The 21,477-nt window shown below is 41.1% G+C and overlaps 1 long non-coding RNA gene across 2 annotated transcripts in view; it reads left to right on the top strand.

Moving 5' to 3' along the window:
• LOC148147565 (uncharacterized) overlaps window positions 1-21,035 on the top strand; it is a 201,830-nt gene extending 180,795 nt beyond the window's left edge. The window contains exon 3 of one of the 2 annotated variants that reach the window (XR_015759671.1): window positions 20,382-21,035. This is a non-coding gene — a long non-coding RNA (uncharacterized LOC148147565). Of the gene's footprint in view, window positions 1-16,450; window positions 16,867-20,381 lie in introns of those variants that run through there. The other variant, XR_015759670.1, reaches the window with a different exon arrangement.
• Window positions 21,036-21,477: the final 442 nt, after the last annotated feature.

The following is a 21,477-nucleotide window of genomic DNA, read 5'->3' as shown; positions in this document are numbered from 1 at the left end:
CCAACTGGCCCAATTGTTCAAGATCTCTTTGTAATCTCAGATAATTATTACGGTTTATAAGTCTGCAAGTCCTGATGGGATTTATCTCAGAATACTGAGGGATGCAACAGAATAAATTGCTGGAACATTGACAGGCATCTTTGAATCCTATCTGGGCACAGGTGAGGTCCCAGAGGACTGGAGAATAACCATTGTTTAAGAAGGGTAGCAGGGATAATCCAGGTAATTCCAGGCTTGTGAACCTCACATCAGTAGCAGGGAAATTATTGGAAAAGGTTGTCAGGGACATGATCTATATGCACTTAGAAGCAAATGGACTTAGTAGCGATAGACAGCATAGTTTTGTGAAGTTGGAAATTATTCAGTGAATGGCAGAACACTTAGCAGCATTGATATGCAGAGGAATCTGGGTGTGCGGGCCCACAGATCACTATAGGTGGCAGCACAGGTAGAAACGGTAGTAAAAAATGCCGATGGATTACTTGCCTTCATTTGAAGGGGCATTCAGTTTAAGGGTAGGCAAGTTAAGCTGCAGCTTTATAGAACTTTAGTTAATCCAACTTGGAATATTGCATACAGTTCTGGTCACCACACTACATGTGGATGCTTTGGAAAGGGTACAAAAAAAGGTTTATCAATATGTTGTCTGGTATGGGGATTTTAGCTCGAAAAAAGATTTGGATATACTGTTTTTTTCACTGGAACACAAAGGTTTGAGGGGTGACCTGATTGAAGTTTATAAGCTTGTGAATGGCATGGATAGAGTGGAAAGTATGAGGTAATTTTTCAGGGTGAATGGGTCAATTATGTTCAATGTTCAAGATGTGGAGCTCGGAGGGGAAGTTTAGAAGAGATGTGCGAGGCAGGATATTCACATAAAAGGGGTGGTGAGTGCCTGGAATGTGCTGCCAGAGGAGGTGGTAGAAGCAGACACAATACCAGCATTCAAGAAACACCTGGATGAATACATGAATAGGAAGGGAATAGAGGGATATGGATCCTGTAAGTGAAAACAGTTTGACTATGGAAGGGAAAGATGTGTCAGTGCAAGCTTCGAGGGCTAAAAGGCCTGTTCCTGAGCTGTATTGTTCTTTGTTCTATTAACTTCTTGACTGTCAACTATCCCAGTAATTTTGGCATTATCCATAAACTTACAAGCCATGCCTCCTATATTCTCATCCAAATTGTTTAAATAAATGACAAACAAAGTGGACCCAGTGGTCAGTTTAGCTCTGTTGGCTAGATGATTGTTTTGTGAATCAATGTGATGCAGACAGCATTAGTTCCATTCCTGCACTGGCTGAGGTAACCAGAAAGGAGTCTCCTTCTCAACCTCTCCTCTCACCCAAGGTACGGGAGCCATCAGGCTAAATCACCATCTGTCGTCTCTCTGTAATGAAAGAGCAGTTGTATGGTCTGGTAAGACTATGGCTTCACAACAACTGAGGTCAAAGAGCTCTGATCAGAAACAGCAGGTCAGAATGTTTACTCATGGCTTGTTTGTCTGAATTCCACTCTCGTCACAAAAAGACAAACTTTAAAAACTCACTCTTAAATATTTCAACCAAAGTCTACAAGGCGTCTTTTAAGGTTATTTGGTCATTATTGTTTGTGGGAGCTTGGTGTACCCAAATTGATTGTCTAATTTTCTAGAATAGTGATGCTACTTCAAAAGTATTTCATTGGCTGCACAATGCTTTGGGTTCTAATCACTCTTTCTTCTGCTCACCAGACCATGTTCTGCTAACCTCAGAGAGAACATTGAAGAATCTGGAAGAGGTTAAGAAGTAAAAGAGTATTCATTGATGGTTGTACTACAGAGGGTGTATGTTAACCATTCACCATCTCTAGCAGATTGTTAACTGCAATGTCCTGTGTTTATTCTGGGGCTGGAAGGGTCCTCATCTTACTTAAAAGAAAAGCATAGTTCTATACTCTATCTTGTAAGCAGGAAAACATTTATAGTTTCAATAATTCTTTTTTGAAAGTGTTTTTGATTACAACTTCAGGTGGGTTCATGCTGTTCAGCAGCAAAATATACATAGTCCCTGCAAGCATACTCACAAAGCTTCTCAGTCATGGACCTCGGAACTCACAGTGTCAGGTGCATTAGTCAGGGGTAAGTGTAGGAAAGGTTGCTCTTTGGAGGGTCGGAGTGGACTTGTTTGGCCGAAGGGCCTGTTTCCATACTGTAGGGATTCTAATCATTCTAATCAACAGAGCCCTGCGGGACACTACTCACCACTGACCTCCAGGCAGAATCATTTCCATCTACAACCATTCTCTGCCTTGTGTCAGCCAACCAATTCTGAATCCAGACAGCCAAATCTCCCTATATCCCATACCTCCTGACTTTATGAATGAGCCAACCATGGGGTAAGTCACCTCTCAACCTTCTTCTCTCTTACGAAAACAGCCTCAAGTCCCTCAGCCTTTCTTCATAAGATCGTCCCTCCATATCAGTCAACATCCTAATAAATCTTCTCTGAACCCTTTCCAAAGCTTCCACATCCTTCCTATAATGCGGTGACCAGAACTGTACACAATACTCCAAGTACAGCTGCACCAGAGTTTGGTACTGCTGCAGCACGACTGTGTGGCTTCAAAACTCAATCCCTCTCCCAATAAAAGCCAACACATTATATGCCTTCTAAACAACCCTCTCAACCTGGGTGGCAACTTTCAGGGATCACTCTGCTCATCTACACTACTATTCCTGTTGCTACTTCCAAAGTGAATCGCCTCATACTTTCCTGCATTAAACTCCATTTGCCACCTCTCAGCCCAGCTCTGCAGCTTATCTATGTCCCTCTGTAACCTGCAATATCCAATTATTTGATGACCAGAAAATGATCAGGAAAAGTTTCTCTTTAAGAATATTTGTCACAACTAAAATGCTAATGAAGTACTACAAAATATCAGACGCTCACCAGGCCTTCCACATTCATTATGTTTATACTGCAACTGGAGATGAGTTTAGATTAGATTAGATTCCCTACAGTGTGGAAACAGGCCCTTCGTCCCCACAAGTCCACACCGAAGAGTAACCCACCCACCCCTCTGACTAATGACCTAACACTATGGGCAATTTAGCAAGGCCAATTCACCTGGCCTGCACATCTTTGGACTGTGGGAGGAAACCGCAGCACTCGGAGGAAACCCATGCAGACACGGAGAGAATGTGCAAACTCCACATAGATGGTCACCCAAGGTGGAATTGAACCTGGGTCCCTGGTGCTGTGAGGCAGCAGTGAGACAGATATTACTCCTAAATCAAGAAAATTGGTATTTGAATGAAAAATTATAAAAGAGCCAGAGTTTCACAGTACTGCAGATTTTCTGTATTCAGCAGACTTGTCTAAATGGCTGGTCGATGTTTGAGTGCACATATGCGTGAATGGGTAGCCCTTGGCTATTCCATCAACACTACCTCAACCTATGAGAACCATCTGACAATTATAATCTCAATAAGGATAAGAGATGGCTCATTGTGAGTACCTTACTCAAGATGCTGGAACAAAAGCTGAAAATGGTTGTTTTAGATATAAAAGGAGAGATTTGATCCCGAGAGGGCTTTCTTTAGTCCCTCGTAGCCTTCCGTTTCATTGCATCTTTCTGATATTCTTGCTACAGTAATATCTTAGAGTCATAGTGATGCACAGCACAGAAACAGACCCTTCATTCCAACTCATCCATGCCGATTAGATATTCTAACCTAATCTAGTCCCATTTGCCAGTACTTGGCTCATTTCTCTCTAAACCCCTCCTTTCTTGTACCCATTCAGATGTCCTTTAGATGCTGTAATTGTACCAGCCTCCACCATTTCCTCTGGCAGCTCGTTCCATACATGCACCACTCTCTGTGTTAAAAAGTTGCCCGATGGACCTTTTTATGTCTTTTCCCTCTCACCCTAAACCTCCAGTTCTGGACTCCACCACCAGGGAAAAGACCTTGTTCATTTATCCTATCCATGCCCCTCATGATTTTTAAAAACCTCCATGAGGCCACTCCTCAGCCTTTGACACTTCAGGGAAAACAGCCTCAGCCTATTCAGCCTCTCCCTATCGCTCAAATCCCCCAAACCTGGCAACATCTCTGTAAATCTTTTCTGAACCCTTTCAGGTTTCACAACATCCTTCAGATGTCAAATAGTCAGGCAGGGAGGAACAAAGCAGAGAACAAGGTAGGACTGATAAATTATATTGCATTTACTTCAATGCAAGAGGCCTATCAGGGAAGGCAGATGAACTCAGCTTATGGTTACGAACATGGGACTGGTGTATCATAACAATTACAGAAACATGGCTTAGGGATGGACAGGACTGGCAACTTAATTGTCCAGGACAGAAATGTTACATGAAGGATTAAAAGGGGGGGCAAGGAAGCAGGGGAAATCACATTTTTGATAAGGGATAGCATTATTGCTGTACTTAAGGAAGATATCCTGGAAATACATTCAGGGAAGTTATTTGTGTGAAACTGAGAAATAAGAAATGGATGATCACCTTATCGGGATTATATTATAGACCTCCTAATAGCCAGCAGGAAATCGAGAAACAGATTTGTAAGGAGATTTCAGTTATCTATAAGAATCATTGGGTGCTTATCGTAGGGGATTTTAACTTTCCAAACATAGACTGGGACTGCCATTGTGTTAAGGGTTCAGATGGAGACAAATTTGTTCAGTGTGCACAAGAAAGTTTTCTGATTCAGTATGTGGATGTACCTACTAGAGAAGGTGCAAAACCTGACCTATTCTTGGGAAATAAGGCAGGGCTGGTGATTGAGGTGTCAGTGGGGGAGCACTTTGGGGCCAGTGACCATAATTCTATGAGTTTTAAAATAGCGATACAAAAAGATAGACCAGGTCTACCTTGTTCTCTGTTTCATTTCTGCCTGCCCTGGCTCTTTGACTTACTCCTTTTCCCAACTGTACTAGTCTCAGATTGATCTCTTTCCTCACTATTTCCCTGAGTGATCTCTTTTCTCACTATTTCCCTGGGTCCCATCATGCCTCTGCCCCACCCCACCCCATCCCACCCCACCCCACCCCCACCTTACTATTTTAAAACCTTCTAAGCAACTCTAGCAAATCTCCCTGCCAGTATATTAGTCCCTTTCCAATTCAGGTGCAATCCATCCTTCTTGTACAGGTCACTTCTACTCCAGAAGAGATTCCAATGATCCAAAAATGTGAACCCTTCTCCTATGCACCAGCTTCTCAACTACACATTCATCTGCTCTATCCTTCTATTTCTACCCTCATTAGCTCGAGGCACCGGGAGTGATCCAGATATTACTACCCTTGAGGACCTCCTTTTTAAGTACCTGCCTAACTTTCTACATTCTGACTTCAGAATCTCATCCTTTTCCCTTCCTATGTCGTTGGTTCCAATGTGTACAATGATCTCCTGCTGGGCCCTCTCCACCTTTGAGAACATTCTGCAACCTCTCTGAGATATCCTTGATCCTGGCACCAGGGAGGCAACACACCATTTTGAGGTTTTGCTGCTGGCTGCAGAAACATCTGTTTGGGCCTCTGACTGGAGAGTCCCCTAACACAATCGATCACTTGGAACCTAACATATCCCTCATTATATTAGAGCCTGTCTCAATACTGCTCGTGCTACATTCCCATGAGAGTCCTTCACCGCCTACATTTTCCAAAACAGCATACTTGTTTGATGTGAGGATAGCCACAGAAGACTCCTATACTACCTGTCTACCCCTCCTACCTTTCCTGGAGTTAACCAATCTACCAAACTGTGGTTTTTCTCCCTTTCTTTAACTGCCATCCATCACACCCCCTATCTCTTGTAAATTCCTTATTGCCTCGAACTGCCACTCCAACTGATCCATGCGATTTGATAGGATTCGCAACCGAAGACACTTCCTGCAGACATAATCATCAGTAACATGGAAGCTCTCCCTAAACTCCCACATATGACAGGAAGAGCATAACACTCTACTAAAGTCCATCTTTGCTCCTTCACAATCTGCAGACCTAGAAATTTGCACTGTCTTTTTGTTCTAAGTAACAGTGCTCCAGGCTAAATGAGTACTTATGGTTTATATTTTTAAAATTTAATCAAGAGACAGATCTCAGTAAAATATACAATCAAGAAATAAACCACTCTACTCACTACAGTTGACTAACAGTAGGATTATACTTAAAAACACCGGGGTTATTGAGAGGGGTTACAGGGAGGAAGTTACACCTCAGGTGCATTAAAGAGGTAGATGGTTTACCATCAGGGGACAGAAAGAGAACCGGCAGGCAGTGCAGGGAACCCTTGTGGCTGTTTCCTTCAATAACAAGTATACTGTTTTGGACACTGCTGGGGGGGATGACTTACCAGGGATAAGCCATGGGGTACAGGTCTCTGGCACAGCGTCTGTCCCTGTTGCTCAGAAGTGAAGGGGGAAGAGGAGTAGAGCTTTAGTCATTGAGGACTCCCTAGTCAAGGGGACAGATAGAATGTCCTGTGGGAACAAGATAGATTCAGGGTTGGTGTGTTGCCTCCCTGGAGCCAGGGTTCATGATGTCTCGGATCATATTTTCAGGATCCATGAGGGGGAGTGGGAGCAGCACCAAGTCATGATCCTCGTAGGCACCAATGATATAGGTAGGAAAAGGGATGGGGATCTAAGGCAGAAATTCAGGGAGCTAGGGTGGAAGCTTGGAGCTAGGACAAGCAGAGTTGTATCTCTGGTTTGTTGCTCTTGCCATGTGATAGTCAGGCAAGGAGTTGAACACATGGCTACAGGAATGGTACAGGAGGGAGGGTTTCGGATACCTGGATAATTGGGGCTCATTCTGGGATGGGTGGGATCTCCACAAACAGGATAGTCTACACCTTAACCAAAGGGGTATCAATATCCTGGGAGGGAAATTTGTTAATGCTCTTCAGGACGGTTTAAACTAATTCAGCAGGAGGATGGGAGCCTAAATTGTAGTTCCAGTGTACAGGAGGTTGAGAGTGGTGAGGTCAGAATAAGGGTTTCAAGGTCACAAGAGTTCACCGGCAAACCGGAAAGTGGTTTGAAGTGTGTCTACTTCAACACCAGGAGCATCCAGAATAAGGTGAGTGAAATTACAGCATGGGCTGGTACCTGGGACTTTAATGTTGTGGCTATTTTGGAGACATGGGTAGAGGCTGTTGCAGGATCTGGGATTTAGATGTTTCAATCGGAACAAAGAAAATGATAAAAGAGAGGGAGGTGTGGTATTGTTAGTCAAGGGCAGTATTACGGTGGCAGAAAGGATGTTTGAAGATTCATCTACTGAGGTAGTATAGGCTGAGGTTAGAAACAGGAAAGGAGAGGGTACTCTGTTGGGAGTTTTCTAGAGGCCTCCAGATAGATCCAGGGATGTAAAGGAAAGAATTGCAAAGATGATTCTGGATAGGAGCTAGGGTAACAGGGTAGTTGTTATGGGGGACGTTAACTTTCCAAATATTGACTGGAAATACTATAGTTGGAGTACTTTAGATGAGTCATATTTTGTCCACAGTGTGCACAATGTTTTGCTGACACAGCATGTAAACAAGCCAACAAGGGGCGCGGCCACATTGGATTTGGTACTGGGTAATGAACTCGGCCAGGTGATAGATTTGGAGGTAGGTAAGGACTTTAGTGATAGTGACCACAATTTGATTATGTTCACTTTACTGATAGAAAGGGATAGGTATATAATGCAGGGCAAGAGCTATTGCTGGGGAAAAGGCAATTATAATACAATAAGGCAAAATTTAGGATGCATAGGATGGGAAAGGAAACTGCAGGGGTAGGGCACAATTGAAATACGGAGCCTATTCAAGGAACAGTTACTGCGTGTCCTTGATAAGTATGTACCATCAGGCAGGGAAAAAGTGGTTGAGCGAGGGAGCCATTGAGCGATGGAGCCATGGTTTATGAAAGAAGTTGAATCTCTTGTCAAGAGGAAGAAGAAGACTTATGCTAAGTCAGATGCAAAGGCACAGTTAGGGTGGTTGAGAGTTACAAGTTAGCCAGGAAATACCTAAAGAGAGAGCTAAGAAGACCCAGGAGGGAACATGAGAATTCATTGGCAGGGAGGATATAGGAGAACCCAGAAGTTTTCTATAGGTATATCAGGAATAAAAGAATGACTAGAAAAGATTAGGATCAATCAAGGATAGTAGTGGAAAGTTGTGCGTGCAGTCAGAGGAGATAGAGGAAGCGCTAAATTAAAATTTTTTGTCAGTAGTCACACTGGAAAAAGACAATGTTATTGAGGAAAAGGTTATAAGAGATAGGATTTATAATTATCTAGAATGGAATAAGTTGATTATGGACAGTCAACACGGTTTTGTGAAGGGTAGGTTGTACCTCACTACCTTTATTGAGTTCTTTGAGATTGTGACCAAACAGGTGGATGAGGGTAAATGTCGATGTGGTGTATATGGATTTCAGTAAGGCGTTTGATAAGGTTGCCCATGGTAGGCTACTGCACAAAGGGGGAGGCAAGGGGTTGAGGGTGATTTAGTGGTTTGGATCAGAAATTAGCTAGCTGAAAGAAGACAGAGGATGGTGGTTGATGGGAAATGTTCATCTTGAAGTTCAGTTACTAGTGGTGAACTGCAAGGATCTAGTTTGGGTTCACTGCTGTTTGTCATTTTTATAAGAGGGCATAGAAGGATGGGTTAGTAAATTTGCAGATAACAATAAGGTCGGTACAGTTGTGGAAAGTGCAGAAGGATGTTATACATTACAGAGGGACATAGATAAGCTGTAGAGCTGGGCTGGGAGGTGGCAAATGGAGTTTACTGCAGAAAAGTGTGAGGTGCTTCACTTTGGAAGGAGCAATGGGAATAAACATTACTGAGCTAATGGTAAGATTCTTGGTAGTGTAGATGAGTAGAGTGATCTTGGTGTTCAGGTACATAGATCCCTGAAAGTTGCCACCCAGTTTGATAGGGTCATAAAGAAGTCATACGGTGAGTTGGCTTTTATTGGGAGAGGGATTGAGTTTCGGAGTCATGAAGTCATACTGCAGCTGTACAAAGCTCTGGTGTGGCTGCACTTGGATCAGTTTTGATCACCGTATTAAGGGAAGGATGTGGACACTTTGGAAAAGGTTAGAGAAGATTTACTAGGATGTTGCCTGGTATAGAGGGAAAGTCTTATGAGGAAAGGCTGAGGGACTTGAGGCTGTTTTCGTAAGAGAGGAGAAAGTTGAGAGGTGACTTAATTGAGACAAAGATAATCAGAGGGTTAGATCGGGTGGACAATGACAGCCTTTTTCCTCAGATGGTGATGGCTAGCATGAGGGGACATAGCTTTAAATTAAGGGTGATAGATATAGGACAGATGTCAGAGGTAGTATCTTTACTCAGAGTAATAGGGGTGTGGAATGCACTCCCTGTAACAATAGTTGACTTGTTAACTTTAGACGCTTTTAAATGGTCATTAGATAAACATATGGATGAAAATCGAATACTGTAGAACAGATGGGCTTCAGGTTGGTTCCACAGGTCAGTGCAATGGGCCAAAGGACCTGTACTGTGCTGTAATGTTCTATGATCTATGACTGATGACTGTAATGCTAGGTAAGATATTTGGGCAAATTTCATCTTTTTGATAATTGGAAAAGCTGATCAATGATGACTTAATTGACATTTTCACATTTTAAAATAACTAGAATTATGGTTTGAGATTAATTATTTTTCAAACTAAAATGACAATTACTGTATCATGAGATAGCAATTGACTTCAACAGAGCTAATTTGAAAGGAATGGTGATTTTTTTTTCAAATCCATTCTCAGGATGTGGGTATCATTGGTAAAGTTAAGCACTTATCTGTTCCTGTGCTGTGAACTCTCTCACACAGGTTGCTCCAAGGTCAGCTGTAAATTTTGCTGTTTGTTGGTTTTTCCTCAACACACTCTGATGTCCAGAGATACATGAACTCAAAAAGCAAAGGTAGCAACTGTGCAGGTTCATTCCTGAGTCAGTGAGCTGTGTAAGCTTCTTTCTCTCACTTCTTCACTGAACTGTGATCACTGCCTTTTGTCTGTCTTTCTCCTTTTAAAAGTGCTGTTGTTTTAATTTTTTTCCCCCAAAGTTCCAAAACAGCATATAAAACAGTAACTGCTGCACCTGGAATTTGAGGAAATCACTTCCAACACCTGAAATACCTGAAAAAAGGAGCACCTTTTACAGCCACAATTTTTTTCCTGTCCTCCATCTCGATCAGCAGATGTGATTAGTGGTTTATGATTGTGTGAAGTGAACCGACCAATTGATGCTCACTGCCTTGCAAGTTGGTTTAAAGTATAGCAGAAACCTGATGTTAATTCCAAAGGCCTGGGTTGTTTGGATTGTGTCGCAGAAGATGCATTTGATGCATATCATGCTTATTGTACTTACTTACTGCAGAGATAGTGTTCATTGATTCTATAGATGAAGCTCCAAGGACAGCTATGATCACACTGTGCCTTCATTAATCATGTGTTAGCACTCCACAAAGAAGATTGGACCCTGTACAGTGCAGAGCCTGCTTCTCCTTATCCTTAACATTGTTACATTGTACTGTACCAACAAGCATCATTTAAGTGGTGGAGTCTGGTACAGTTGCAATATTTACGAGGCGTTTGGATGGGTATATGAATAGGAAGGGTATGGATGGATATGGGCTGGGTGCTGGCATGTGGGACTAGATTGGGTCAGATATCTGGTCAGCATGGACGGGTTGGACCAAAGGGTCCGTTTCTGTACTGTACATCTCTATGACTGTAACAGTTACTAGGAAGGCTGAGCTGACACTGGGTGTAGGCTGAAAGACCCCACACAAGAACCACTTTCCAAATTACACTTTGTAGCTTCTGTTACCAGCTGTACAGCATTTCAAGGATGAGCAGTCAGGAGGAAGTGTGCAACCACACTACCTTTACCAATTATAAATTGATGGTCTGTTCTCAGTTTGCTGATTTAGATTATGTTAAATGGAGTTATCAACCCCAACTCTGCACAATCTCCCCCCAATGAAAATGCTCACACCTGTCACACTCTCACAATATTGAAAGCACTGTCTCACCGCCCAGGATTTGTACCCAACCCTCGCTGCTAACAAATATTCTCCTCCATCCCTGACCCTCTGATAGTGTACATTCCCTTATCAACCACCAAGCATCTAACACCCCTGACAATGTTTTCCTTCCTCCCCAAACAACATCCAACTGCCTTCCTCAGTCCTCAACAGAGTGCAGGCCCTCCCTCACCCGGATATAAAGACTTCACTTTCCTCACTGCCCAACAGGGTTACTCTGCAATGTCCACCAAACAGGAAATAGGCATGAGAAGATGGATTGGGTATGGGAGAGAGTGAACGTTACCTGGGTCAAAGAGGGTATAATTTCAGGAGGAGGGGTGACATTGCAGGAGCTAGATGACCATTATTTCATGATGACATGAAGATATAATGGGTTGAATGCATACTGGGCATTTTTTGGGGGAGATGGTGTGGAAATGAGAAGAGTTGCGGGGGTGGTGGTGAAGGGTTTGGACATTAAGTGGTGGAGGGGTCAGAATAAACACTGCAAGGGGAAAACGAATATTGTACTGACGGGGGCTGAGCATTGAGGGAGGTGCTGGAGTGCTGATTTATTTAAAATTTCATTGCTTTTAGACGTGCCTTAATAGCTCCAAGTAAATGACAGGGAGATTATTGTTGTTTATTAATCCACAAGGCCAGGTAATGTTCTAGGGATCCAGATTCAAATCCTGCTATGGTAGACGGTGGAATTTGAATTCAATAAAAAAATCTAAAATCTACTGATGACCACAAATAAACCCATCTGGTTCACAAATGTTCTTTAAGGAAGGAATCTGCCATTTATATCTGTTATGGCCTACATGTGATTCCAGACCCACAGTAATATGTTGGCGCTTAACAATTAGCAATAAACAATAAATGCTGGCCTAGCCAGCAACACCCTCATTCCCATGAATGAGTAAAACAAAACTGTGCAAGGCAGCTACAGAGCAACCTGTCCAAGGCTCAATGGTTCTGCCCATCTTATCCCATTGTCATTCTTGTCATGGATGAAAGCAAGCAGGATAAAATGTACAATGGGATGTTTAAATTTCCTGATTTATTGCAATTGTGTAAATGTTGATCTTAACACACATCAGCAATGTAAACTGAATTGGAGGTCTCCCCAAGAGTAGAGGTTTTGGGCCATTAGTGGCAAGATGACGGCAGAGTAAGATACTCCAGCAGGAGTTCCTCTGCTCCACCACTTCATTTTCTTTAATTGTTTCCCTTGTTTCCTCCCCTCTTTTCTGCCTTTGTTTTCAAATAATGACTTGGACATAGCTAGAAGGAAATGGAGGAGTGGGTGAGCCCTGGAGGCAAATCCTAGAACAGAGGTCAGCGCGGGGAAGCAGTCCCGAAGAAGACTTATCATGGAGCAGCTGAGAGTCAGTGCAAAGTGGACTGGAGGCTTGGAGTGGAGTAGGGATGGTTGCTGGACTGGGGTCTGGCATGGGCAGTCAGATCATGCACGGAAGCTCCTGCCCTGAGCTACTGCAATATAATGTTTATGTAGAATTTATTTGTCTGACTGCAATGTCTATCTGTTTAACTATTTCTTATTTCTAACTTATTCTATGAATCACCGTAAAGTAATGCAAACACTTCTTTTTTATTCTTGAATTTTTGGAGCTATGATTTGAACTTAGATACTTAAGATGGTGCCACAAAAGAAGACATTGTAAAACTTTTCACTGTACACCAGCACTCAACACTTGAGTACGTGACAAAGGATAGTCTAACTGAGGCACCACTAAATATGTTCTGTTTTTAACTTAGATAATATTTACAGTGCCTCACCTTAAAGTTTTGTGCAGCAGGTGTAACTGGTATACAGTAAAACACCAAAACATAGCACTGTAGCTTTTCTAAATAATCTAATTAGGTTTGCATTTGAAGTATTCCAATTGTTACACTTCCCAAGAGATTGCCTCTGCACTATATCATCTTAATCTTGTTTGGCAAGATTTTATTAACTCAGGTCTGAAAGCCCTGAACAACACCGAAATCACTGAAATAAAACAAAGGGAATGGGGTCAATTGCTCAAACATATAGGAATATCAAAATGGAAACATTGCATTAAGAGGGCTGTAATAGGACTGTAAACAAGACAGAGAAAGCGCTACCTATGATTTTTCTAAATTATTTCATACCACCTTGTTGCAGATTATGACAAATTTATATTTTTATAAAATCATTTAAACAGGACCAGGCTGAATATATCATGTCATTAACACGTTGTTATGTATCTGTACAGGGTTCAACAAATCCTTCAGGAAAAGCATTAATTAGCATAACTTATATCTGAATGTAAATGGATTGTGTGGGTGCATCACAAACTACTGCTGTAGAAACACAAAGGATTTGAGTAGATACATTCAGTGAATAAGCTTTACAAAAAAAAAGCAGCTTTTTAAATGCGACAAGAGTTGCATTATTGATGTCTTCCAACAATGGTGGATTTTATCTTTTTCTCATTGCTTCAATTCTTAATGGATGGATTACATAATCTTTCAAAGTCATTTGTCTGCATAGTTTTGCAACCACTGACATGAAGAGCAACTACCATTTATCCATTTAGTTTCATGGTTAGTAATTTTGTCTATTGATCCTGTTTAAGACCAGGATTAATGGAGGAAAAGCAGTAAGCAACTCCAATCAGTTATTATTTGGAGATGCCAGTGTTGGACTGGAGTGTACAAAGTTAAAAATCCTCGCTTCAAGAAAGGATCAAAACAAAAGATGGAAAATTATAGGCCAATTAGCCTAACCTCGTTTGTTGCAGTGTTTATTCTGACCCCTCCATTGTTAAGGATGAGATTTCTAAATTCTTGGAAGTGCAGGATTGGATTAGAACAAGTCAGCATGGATTTGGTAAGGGGAGGTTGTGCCTGATAAACCTGTTAGAATTCCTTGAAGAGGTAACAAGTAGGTGAGACCAGGGAAACCCAGTGGATGTTATCTACCTAGACTTCCAAAATGCCTTTGAAAAGATGCCTCACGGGAGGCTGCTGAGTAAGGTGACGGCCCATGGTGTTTGAGGTGAGCTACTGGCATGGATTGAGGATTGGCTGTCTGACAGAAGGCAGAGAGTTGGGATAAATGGTTCTTTTTCAGAATGGCAGCTAGTGACAAGTGGTGTCCCACAAGGTTCAGTGTTGGGGCCACAGCTGTTCACTTTATACATTAATAATCTGGGTGAAGGGACTGGGAGCAGTCTGGTGAAGTTTGCTGATGATACAAAGTTAGGCCGACAGGCAGATAGTTCTGAGGAGGTGGGGAGGCTGCAGAAAGATTTAGACAGTTTAGGAGAGTGCTCCAAAAAATGGCTGATGAAATTCAATGTGAGCAAATGCAAAGTCTTGCACTTTGGAAAAAAGAATACAGGCATGGAATATTTTCTAAACAGTGAGAAAATGCACAAAGCCAGAGTACAAAGGGATCTTGGAGTGCTAGTCCAGAATTCTCTAAAGGTTGACTTGCAGGTTGAGTCCGTAGTTAAGAAAACAAATGTAACGTCATTTAACTCAAGAGAGTTGGAATGTAAAAGCAGCGATGTGCTACCAAGACTTTCTAAAGTTCTAGTTCAGCCCCATTTAGAATACTGTGTCCAGTTTTGGGCCCCACACCTCAGGAAGGACATACTGGCACTGGAGCATGTCCAGCGGAGATTCACATGGATGATCCCTGGAATGGTAGACCTAACATACGATGAACGGCTGAGGATCCTGGGATTGTATTCATTAGAGTTTAGAAGGTTGAAGGAAGATCTAATAGAAACTTACAAGATAATACATGGTTTAGAAAGGGTGGATGCTGGGAATTTGTTTCCATCAGGCAGGGATACTAGGACGCGTGGGCACAGCCTTAGAATTAGAGAGGATCAAGTTAGAATGGAAATGAGGGGACATTTCTTCAGCCAGAGAGTGGAGTGCAGTGGAAACCAGGACATTAAATGTCTTCAAGGCAGAGATTGATAAATTCTTAATCTCGCAAGGAATTAAGGGATATGGGGAGAGTGCAGGTAAGTGGCATTGAAATGCCCATCAATCATGATTGAATGACGAAGTGGACTCAATGGGCAGAATGGCCTTACTTCCACTTCTATGTCTTAAGTCTTATGGTGACATCCATAAATGATCTGGAGGACGGTATCGGTGGTCTGATTAACAAGTTTGCAGATGACACTAGGATTGGTGGAGTAGCAGATAGTGAAGGGGACTGTTAGAAAATGGAGCAGAATATAGATAGAGTTGGAAGATAGTTGGGTGGAGAATGGCAGATGGTGTTTAATCTGGGCAAATGAGAGATCATGCATTTTGGAAGATCCAATTCTCGAGCAAACTGTATGGTAAATCAAATAGCTCTAGGGAAAATTAATGTCCAGAGAGACTTGGATCCTCAGGTCCGTTGTTCCATGAAGATGGTAATGCAGGTTGATAGAATGGCCAAGAAAGCCTACGACTTTCTTTCTTTCACCAGACAAGGTATTGAGTATGAGAGATGGCAGGTCATGTTGCAGTTGTATAGGACTTTGGTTCAGCCATATTTGGAATACTGTGTACAGTTCTGATTGCCACATTACCAGAAGGATGTGGATGCTTTGTAGACAGTGCAAGGGAGGTTCACCAGGATGTTGCCTGATATGGAGAGTGCTAGCTATAAAAAGAGATTGAGTAGATCAGGATTATTTTCATTAGGAAGATGGAGGTTGAGGGGGATCTGATTGAGGTCTATAAAATCATGAGATGTATAACCAGGGTGGATAGCAAGAAGCGTTTCCCCAGAGTGAGGGACTCAATTCCTAGCGGTCACGAGTTCAAAGTGAGAGGGGAAAAGTTGAAGAGATATGTGTGGAAATTTCTTTATGGAGAGGGTGGTGGGTGCCTGGAATGTGTTGCCAGTGGAGGTGGTAGAGGTGGGAACAATAGTGTCATTTAAGATGTATCTAGACAGATGCATGAATGGATAGGGAGCAGAGGGATATAGACCCCTGGAAAGTAAGTGACAGGTTTAGACAGAGGATCTGGATCAGTGCAAGCTTGGAAGGCTGAAGTGTCTGTTCCTGTGCTATAATTTTCTTTGTTCTTTTATTTATTCTTGGTACTTACTGATTATAGTTCTGCTTTCAACACCGTAATTCCAAACAAACTCATCTCTAAACTTTGAGACCTGGCCTCAGCTCCCCTGCCCCTCTGTGATTGGATTCTCGATTTCCTAATCCATTAACTGTAATCAGTAATCACTATGCAGCAATCCCTCCTCCACCATAATCCTAAAACCAGTCCTCACAAGGCTGCAACCCTCTACTACACTCCTTATGCACTGATGATTTTGTGACCAAATTGCTCCTCATCTCCATTTATAATTTTGTTGATGACATCATTGTTGTAGATTGGATCTCAAACAGAATACTGGAAAGAGACTGAGTGCTTAGTGGAATGGTGCAAAGACAACAAACTTTCCATCAATGTCAGCAAAATGAAGGAGTTGGTCATTGACTTCAAGAAGTAGAGAGGAGAACATGGCCCTGTCTGTATGAATGATGCTGAGGTGGAGATGATCAAGCGTGTCAAATTTCTGGGAATGATAATCACTGACAATCCATCCTCAACCCCTCCACATCAATGAAATAGTCAAGAAAGCTTATCAACATCTCTACTTCCTCAGGAGGCTGAGGAAATTTGGCATGTCCACAAGGACTCTTACCAGATATTATTGAGGCACCATAGAAAACAACTTATCTTGATGCATTAAATTGTGGTTTGAAAACTGCTCTTCCCAAGACTGCAAGAAACTACAGAGTTGTGAACACAGCCCAGTTCATCAAACAAACCAACCTTCCATCCATTGACTCCATCTATGCTTTCTGCTGCCTCAGGAAAACAACCAAACATAACCAAAGACCCATCCCACTTCACTTGTACTCTCTTTCATCAGGCAGGAGATATATAAGTTTGAATACACATAAAAAACTTGTTAATTCTGATCTCGGTTTCTGCTATAACACTATTTTGCACTTTGTTCTGCTACCCTGATGTATGGTATGTTCTACCAGTATAGCATGCAAAACAACACTTTTCACTGTAGCTCAGTACATATAACAACACTAAAACAATCATTCAATTGTCTAAAGTTAACTTGTACCTAAGCAAGTCGTAGTCATTTTTCATACCAAAGAAAATAAGCATTCAATGACAAACTTGAAAGAGTGTTATAATCTTCCCTTTGCAGTGAGTTTCATGTTTGAGATCAGGATTGTATTGGAGGTGAGTGCCAGATTCTCCATTCAGCATGCATTTCGCCTTAGCCCTGCAGTTAGTCTCTCAAAACCTGCACGCTATCAAACTATTACTTGTAGTAGGTAAGGACACTACCATTCCACCACAAGAGTCCTCAATGTCCTCGGATTTTAAGACATGTATAAGTGGCTGTACAAGGAATCAGCTGCACTATGAACCATGAAAATGTCAGGACCAAGCTTTTAAAATAAAGAGTCCATTCATCAGTATGGTAATCTCATTAACACATATTGCAGAAACCTGAGAATTTATGCAATCAATGGATATCTAATCAACTGCAGAATCTCTCACGCTAAAAGATAATTCTACCACAATCGTGCAACTGCTAAAAGAAGAAAATCTAATACTTGAGAAAAGTTATAAATGTGTGCAGAAACTCAGAGTTGGTAAACTAACAGCCTTAGCACATATATGTGTGAGTTTGTTCACAATGTGGAGAAGCAATCCAAATGTGTTCACTATGTTGACAACCAACTCAAATTTGGCAACTTTGTTCGCAGCCTAGACTATACAAGTAAACAATGTGGATGAATATGGCAAGTATCCACAGAAGAACGAACAGAAAGATCAATATCAAAGGACAAGTTACAAGTATTGTGGAAAATATAAAATAAAACATAAAACACATAAAACAAAAAAAGGCATGCCTAGTGCTTTGCAAGAATTTTGCATGCAAAGTTTAGTTAGGGATATTACAGCAATGAATACTCGAAAGATGTCAGATGAAGATCTAGCTATTCAATTGGATACCTTAAAGCAGATGGGCAATATCAAATCTAAAAGCAGGAAATGATTTGTTACCATTGTGATGAAGACAGCAGGATGAGAAGATCAAATAAATATAAAATGGTAGATAGACACTAGTGCTTTTTGCAACAACATGTTCTTTGCAGCTCTACATAAGGTTACACCAGACAGCAATCCAAAAGCAAAACTGTGACAGAACAATGCTTACCCTCCGAGGACAAATTAATCTGAAAGTTCAAGACTGAAGATGTGGAATTCCATACATGACATGACACTAAAGCCACTATACTCATCAGAAGCAAATCGAAGGCTCTGACTAATAACCCGCAACATTCTAGAAAAAGATTGATAATATTTTGCTAGCCTCATTAACTCATGAGCAGGCAAACAGCAAAAGACAGAGAAGGTCTAAATGCAGGAATACAAAGGAAACTTGGTGTTAATGTAAAAAAACCCAGAAAGGATTGCCTTGCCAAACACAACTGATGCAACTGAACGAAACAAGTGTTCAAGCTAACAACACGTTTGAAATGCATAAGAACCATTGATGCCTAATGTGAATAACTCAGTTACAAAAAAAAAATGCCAAATTTTTTTGGACAGGAATGGGGATGTTTGAAATGAAATGCAATCCTGTATGAATACCTTACTTGCTCCGTAGTTTAATGACCTCTACCATGAGGCACACACGTTGTGAGCAAACATGAGTTTTATGTTGAACATACTCCTATGTTGTATAATCAAAATATCCAAGAATCAATGCTTTAATATATAAAATGTCAATAGTTTGTATTATCTTAAATTTAAACATTCAACAGTTAATGTTTACATTAATTCTAGGGTAAAAGAAAACAAATTAATGGAAAGGGAAAAAGTAAAATATCAAATGCAGGAAAAATGTTTAGGTTAAAAGATAATGAGAAAAGAATATCAAAAGAACATTTTGAAAACAAGAATAGCAAAGGAAATATTGATTAAAATGAAATAATGTCAAGCTTTGATTAAATTAGGAAGGGGAAGCATTAGAAGACAAAACCAACATTAAGGTTCACATACTACAAGTTTCCAAAAGGGAGATATAGGAAAATTATTCAATTACATTTCTTTATCTGTGATGAAAAACTAGTACAAACTGTTCAAGCTTAAAAAAAGTCAAAGAATCTAAATCACAACATAAACAAGGCAAATGATTCTTTTTCAAAAGGAGAAGGAAACAATGAACAAAGCTTTATTCCCTCCTCCATGATGAGCTTGATGGTCTTTTATGCAAGTAGGAAGGTAACATACTTCTCCATCCCAATTAGCTTGGGTGGGAAGGCCCATGGATAGATTTCCTGTGTTACCAACTGAGGCCCTTTACGGAATTAATGTCCCCTTAGGGGTACTCATCATGCCATGAATGTTGTTAAACCAATGGCAGGCTGAGGCTTGTCACATGGGAAGAACTACAAGCAAACATGTGGATGATTACTTGCCTGGTCCCTGGGAAGGGTCTCCTCACTCATAGCTGATTGAGGGACCTGGCGTAAAGGAAAGCCTGCAGATAGCCACTGCCCTGTCATCACTCACCTCAGGCCTATGACCCAGTGAAGTTTTCAGGCCTTGGATGTATCGGAATCAGCCATTACTTCCAAAGTGTCTCTGCCAATCCAAAGAGCGTCTGCCTTGGCTTGGCCAGTGATTCCCACCTCTGGGTTATTTGATCTCCAAAGAAGGCCCTCCATTAACCTGTGAAATTGAGATTCAGGAGATTAAGGTTGGAACCATGAGATCATGCTGCAGCTCTACAAAACTCTGGTGCGGCCACATTTGGAGCATTGCATACAGTTCTGTTCACCGCATTATAGGAAGGATGTGGAAGCTTTGGAAAGGATGCAAAGGAGGTTTACTAGGATGTTGCCTGGTATGGAGGGAAGGTCTTATGAGGAAAGGTTGAGGGACTTGAAACTGTTTTCATTAGAGAGAAGAGGGTTGAGAGGTGACTTAATTAAGATGTATAAGAGTTGGATAGAGTGGACAGCGAGAGCTAGCACGAGGGGACCTGGCTTTACATTGAGGGGTGATAGATAGAGGACAGATGTCAGAGGTAGTATAGTGTAGGTTAGATGGGCTCAGATTGGTTCCATAGGATGGCGCAATATCGAGGGCCAAAGGGCCTGCATTACGCTGTAATGTTCTATGTCCTATGCTCTATGTTCTAAATGCCCAAGTGGCACATGGTGTGGCAGGCCTTACCAAAAAGAGGTAATGGCATGTTCTCACTAATTCTCTCACAGGGAGGTGGGTAACACTCTTGTCATCTTTAAAATCCACTCAACATATCAACTGAAGAAAATGCAAGCTTCAGATGAAGACAAGATGTGAACAGAAGTTTGTGTAACAGTAAACATGAAGAGGAGGACTACAGGAGCTCATTCCCAACTTAGTCAGCTCAACCCAATCAAACTCATTAATAAAGTATACAACTAGATAGCACCAGCTGATTTTCTTTTGGAATTTCAAAATGTTTGTATTTGAAGATTGGACAATAAATAAAAATAACTTGTGATTCTCATTGTGCTGCTACACTCAAGTGGCAATCTAATTAAAATTATAGCCTATTATTGTTGGCTGGAATCCAGTAATCTTCTTTACTGAATATGATTAATATTGAATGTCAAACTGTGACAGCTGCATTGGCCAATTATTGGTTGATGTCGTAGCTACAGATTTTATGTTCAATATTAATCATGTGAAGTTGCAGGCTATTCTGTCCACTGCTGTTGGTTAAAATACGTGTGCGTAACCAGCTTATATTGCTGTTTGATAAAAATTCAGACTCAAATTACATTTCTCTTTTAGCATAGCTGATCATTGCTATGAACTTGTAAAAACTGCATTCCATGATCAATTATTATTCACAGTGGAATACAGATATTGAATTTACCCTGAAATGTAATTTACCATGAAATAAAACTACAAAATAATGATTATTTCACTTGGTTCTTAGAAGTGACCTTTTTTCCTTGATTACAGGTTAATAATAAGACAACTAGATGGCTTGTGGATATAACCTGCAAAGATTATCAATAATCAATTGGGAACATATAAAATTAATATCGGTTGTTCACCTTTAAATGCTTATTCTCCTACTGTGCTGAGGTTTTAATATGCATTTTTCACGGGATGAATTGTAGCAATTAAAGGCACTTTTAAGGAGTACCTCCCATACCTAAAAACCCAACCAGGTGAAAGGGGAAGAGCAATATGAGGATACCATTATCTCCAAATGTTTCTGGTTATAACTAGCTGACGAGCGGTAGATGGTGTAGAATCTGCATGGGTAAAATTGAGGAACGGTAAAGGTTAAAAAAAATTAGATCACTTACAGTG

The sequence above is a fragment of the Chiloscyllium plagiosum genome, unplaced genomic scaffold, assembly GCF_037043375.1.
Source record: "Chiloscyllium plagiosum isolate Xiang-an unplaced genomic scaffold, Cpla_swu_hap1 HiC_scaffold_16, whole genome shotgun sequence".
Classification (NCBI taxonomy): domain Eukaryota; kingdom Metazoa; phylum Chordata; class Chondrichthyes; order Orectolobiformes; family Hemiscylliidae; genus Chiloscyllium; species Chiloscyllium plagiosum.
This window is presented reverse-complemented; position numbering and strand designations above follow the sequence as displayed.